Source organism: Lathyrus oleraceus, chromosome 5 (assembly GCF_024323335.1).
Source record: "Lathyrus oleraceus cultivar Zhongwan6 chromosome 5, CAAS_Psat_ZW6_1.0, whole genome shotgun sequence".
NCBI lineage: Eukaryota > Viridiplantae > Streptophyta > Magnoliopsida > Fabales > Fabaceae > Lathyrus > Lathyrus oleraceus.
In genome coordinates, this window is record NC_066583.1 from 232,458,311 (window position 1) to 232,463,823 (window position 5,513).

Consider the following 5,513-nt stretch of genomic DNA (forward strand, 5'->3'; position numbering starts at 1 on the left):
GGAGTTAGGGCACAAGTACTCGAACCTGCAAAAGGAGAATGCAAGGTAGAGAGGAAAGGTGCGGTTCCGAGGCAAAAGAGACTAGTGACCGAGCTAGTATCAATTGTCAACCGAATTATCCCGAGGTAATTATATAGTGTTTATTATGAAAATTAAATAGAACTTTTTTACTTGACACATATACACGTTATCACATACCATTTATTATTGTTTTCGGCATTACACCTTTCACGTAATGTATCTATCGTCACCAACTTTATCGCATATTAATGGCAAGGAAAAGTGCACAACACTTCGGGTGAATTACTTCACTAATTCCTCCTCTTGGGATATATGAAAGTTTCGGTTGACCTTGTATTAGATACGGACGCGCTTCTACCATTACTGACGTTGTTTCAGAGACAACGTTGAATGCTATGCAGTCGGATCCTTTGTTGGATGGCCCGTCAGATCTATTTTCCCAGATGCCGAGGTATTTATGTTTCTAAATGATTATGAATATTTAGTATTCACATTTCAATCAGCTACAATTATGATATTTAATCAATCCTTATTACATGGTAATGTTAGACTCCTACAAGACCCACACATAAAGCTGGTAAAGGGATTTCAAGACGCATCGAGTCGGTTGCATCTCAAAAAGAGTACAAATATTATACCCTTGAATATATACGCAACGATTCTGTTGCATCACAAAAAGTCATGATTTATTTATATGAATTTTTAGGTTCCCGTCGAAAGTTGAAAAAAGCTGGTAAGGATATTCCAACGAAGTCCGGGACAAAAACAAATCCTAAATCTCAAAAAGAGGTACACAATATATATACCCATTGAATTATATACACAACGATTCTGTTGTATCACAAAAAGTCATGATTTAATTTATATTTTTAGGTTCCCGTCAAATGTTGGACAAAGCTAGTAAGGAAATTCCAACGACGTCCGGGACAAAATCTCAAATTATGATGCGTCTGAGAAAATGGTGGAAGAGTCAGATATTATGCACGGCGCCATCCGTAGTGTAGATATTGATGAAGGTGTTTTCGGAATTGCTCATTCCGAAATAATTGCAAAGGAGGACATGCACCAACTTTTTGAACACGAAGAATTTTGGGCATCGTTGTCATTCATACATACATATGGTACTCCGATCATCTATTATTTACTTAGTTACCAATTTATTTACACATTTCAATGAGTAGTCTAATGTTTATTATGTTTCTATTTAAGGTATATGTATGACACATTGATGCGGGGAACTGAATTGTGTAACCGATTCAATTTTATTGCTGCTTCCCGTATCAACACAACGCTTATAACGAAAAATCCAACATCCGTAAAGAATGAACTAGTCGATAGATTCATGATGGCCGGCGATAATACTACACCCAGTTTGTATTTTTTACCGTTTAATTCTGGCAACGGGTTAGATTTTCTTTCTAATAATTTATTCTAATCTATGTATATCTTTTACGTAGAAAATTTTCATGCATCTAAATTTTTGTTTTATTTACAGTGGTCACTGGGTGTTGGTTGCTATGGATCTTTCGAGACTAATGGTGTATTATCTCGATTCGTTATCGGGTGATTGGAGTAAATATCCGAGTATGAAGAAGACGGTTGACGCGTAAGTGAAATTCCCCCTAAATATTCGTGTGTATTTGTATATTTAATTATGTCTGTCAGATTGATCTCAATATACATTTTTATTTTGTTAGGGCAGTACTAAAATTTAGATCGAAAAAGAATTATCGTAATAGGAAAGACATTACCTGGGTCAGCGTTCAGGTATATATTAAGTTTCTTATTTTTGCTTATAATAGTATTTGTTTTTTGCTTATAATAGTGTTTGTAAGAAATTAACTATATATATATATATATATATATATATATATATATATATATATATATATATATATATAGATATATATATATATATATATATATATATATATATATATATATATATATATATATATATATATATTATGATATATGTTTGTTTTTCTGTGTAGTATCCTCAGCAAAACAATTCGATCGATTGCGGATTTTTTGTATTGAGATTTATGAGAGATATCATTTGCGTTAATCATATAGACATCCCAAAAATGGTATGGAATAATAACTTAGGGTTTATTTTAATATTATCTGATATTTTCATCTAATTTGTTACTAAATCATGAATATGTTTTATTCTCTTAATTGTAGTACTTTGACGAATACAATCTTACTCAAGAGCTCATTTGGATGAAATGAAGGATGAATTGTGTCAATTCATTATTGATCAAAGAATCATATAGGTTGTAGTTGTTGTACATATATGTATGGAATGTTGTTGTACATGCATGAATATCAATATATTAATGTTGTATATATGGAGGATTAATGTTTTATATAAATGGATTCATGTTGTATATATCAATGGATTAATGGTATATAACATTGGATAAAGGATGAAATCAATATGAATTTTACACTTTTGCAGCATGCGAACAGGTTCCCAATTAAATACCCAATATTTTTCAAACAAATTTTTTAAAAATAACTAACACTTTAGAGGGCGCTTTCTGTAGGAAGCGCCCTCTAAACACTTTACATTGACAACTTTAGAGGGCGCTTTGTCCAGAAAGCGCCCTTTATGGACCACCTTAGAGGGCGTTTTTTTCTGAAAGCGCACTATAATGTGGCCCTTAAAGGGCCACTTTAGAGAGCGCTTTCTCCAGGAAAATAAAGCGTTGTCTTTACCTATGCCAGCGCCACTTTAGAGGGCGCTTAAAAGCGCTGTTATAGGCCAAAATAAGCGCCCTCTTTTCCCTTATTTGGCGTAGTGTGAGTAAGCATTGGGATGTGGACCAATGATTCGAGCCTCAATTGGGTTTGAGCCCCAACCATGGTGGACATGGGGGAAAGGTGGACACCAAAGTGGGATAAGGCCCATACGATGAAAGAGACTCAAAGTGGTAAAGTCTCATACGAGTGATGGTTCTTAAAAGTGGGTTTGAGTCCCATAGGGGAACTGGATATCCACCACGAAAGTTGAATCATACGAGCATGCATGAACCGGCTTGGCTTGGAGACTAAGTCCGTTCGGGAATTAATGCGTCGTGATCTGAATAATGATCGTGGTTGAGTTATGAGAACTCAGATGCATGTTGCCATACAATTGCGAGATAGTCTCCCCATCGCTCAAAGTCTCAAATTCATAAGGAGAATAATGATGTGACCCCTGAGAATAGTTATGTGAGTGATGATGATCAGTCCATGAAGATATTAAGGTTAATACTTTGTAGCCCATGCTGGTGTTGTTAAGAAAATAATAAGAAAATAAAATATGCATCCAAAAGAAAGAAGGATCATATAATAAAATATGTGAAGAATGATGTTGAGACATTATGTGAAGACGTGGTAAGTAATGATGAAAGCATATTTATGGAGTGTTCCGTTAATAGCAGGGTGTATACAATGTTTAACAAGCACACAAAGTCTACGATGGGATTCATAAAAGTGTTTGTTAATGATTTTAAAATTGAAGTGGAAGATGATGTGAAGGACATTTTGCATGACATTGTGGTACCTGCACTCAAGAAAAATAAGAAAATAGTTGGTGGCAAAAAGATTCCCATAAATATTCATATTGCTCCCTTAGACGACGTGTATTTCCATTATGAGGAAAGTATGCTAAATGATAACGAGAAGTCATATCGTGTTTTTTAGGCTTATTGCGCATGTTATTCCTCTTTATTTCATTATTTTTTATCACCTTTTAGTTCATTTTTATTTGCTTTACAATTGCCAGCTAGTTTCAGTGCGGATTCTAAAGCAACCCAGAAAAGGGGCAAAAAAGCATCAAAAGAGCAAGTTTCTGCCCATTCTGCTGATATGGTGTTCGCCATTATCCCAGCCTGCCATGTTATTTAATGATCAAGAAATTGTGTTTGCCATTCTCATGCATACATTAGTTCTGCGATAGTGGGCAGTTTTTAGCAGCTTTCACTCTTTTCCCTCCACTATGTTTGCACGGTCAAGGGAAGTTACAAGGTGTAAACCCCTATAAATATGAATAGTCTTAGGTGTTCAAAGGCATCCAAGTTGTGCAGAAGCTCTGTCGAATCACATTTTACTATTAAGCATAAATTTACCTGTAAAACTGACAATAACTCACATCAAGGGATTGTCACACTTGTTTTCTTTTTATTTGCATTGTACTCTTGGATCAAGAACAAGTCTGCCAACATTTTCGTTTCAATTCAAAGTCTTCGTTTCTTTAATTTCAGGTTTTTACCGTTTTATTATTTATACTTGTTATTGTGCGTTACGAGATTACATGCCATGTTGTTTTTATGTTTAGTTGTTTTGATCATGTGTTTTTAATTAAAATAATGTCTTGCTAAATATCTCTGAGTCCAGCGTATGAGGATCGTTACCGACGGGACCTCGGTAGAAACAATAGGCGTGAAATTGTGATTAAATTTTGTTTTGGTTTTAGTTTCCAATTGTATATTTCATTATTTTGATACGAGAGTGGAGAACAAACTAAGGTTCTAGCCGATAGCGCGAAAGTGTGAGGAATGAACAAATAGTGGAAACTAGGCATCAATCCTAAAAATAGCAAGAGTACTTTAGGCATTATTTAGGATCTCATTGGTTTTCAAAATATGCTTTCTAATTGAAACGGGCAAGCGAGAGCAAACTCTTGTGGTTAGAAGGTGTGTTTTTCGTCAATAGCGCGAGAGTGTGAGACGGGGCCTTTAAATCAATATTTTCTACAGAACGTAATAAATCGTAATTAGTACCCACCCGAATTCTACCTAATCCCTTAGGAACACGGAATCCATTATCCAGGCTTGTTTTATCATCATTTTCAAACCTCTAGCAATTAGCGTTTATATTTCCATTCTATCCTTTTAACCTTTAGCCTTAGCTTTGCATTGCAACGATAGATAATATTAGTTTGATTATTAGTCTCTGTGGGTTCAACAATCTTTTAAAACTACGCGATAAATTGTATACTTGCAGTTATTATCGGACAGACACGTTAGTCGCGATCAAGTTTTTGACACGTTGTCAAGGACTAATTTAGTCAATATTATGATTTCGTTGTTGCGCAGTATATACTAAGATCATTTTTATTTTATTTAGCTATCTAAATCGTCAATTGTATGCCAAGTTGATCGTGAAAATAACATGTGTACTATTTTCCTTTTATAGTATTAATGGGGAAATTCCCCGAATGTCGATCTCAAAGACTGCAAATTAATATTGAGTTTAAATTATCATTCAATTAAACAAAAAGTATTAATTTGGTTTTAGGTGTAAAAATATAATAATAAAAGTAAAGGTAAAGAAGGATGATAAGGGTTTATAGAGAAAAAGGAACAATGTCAGGTAAGTGTATGATTTATCCTTGTAACAACTCTGAGTCACTATTGCATCAACAAATATCAATTACTACCAGTTCTTAAGGGTATTTTCTCCTAAGTCCTTGGTGAGAAAACCTTTAATCAATCTACCCT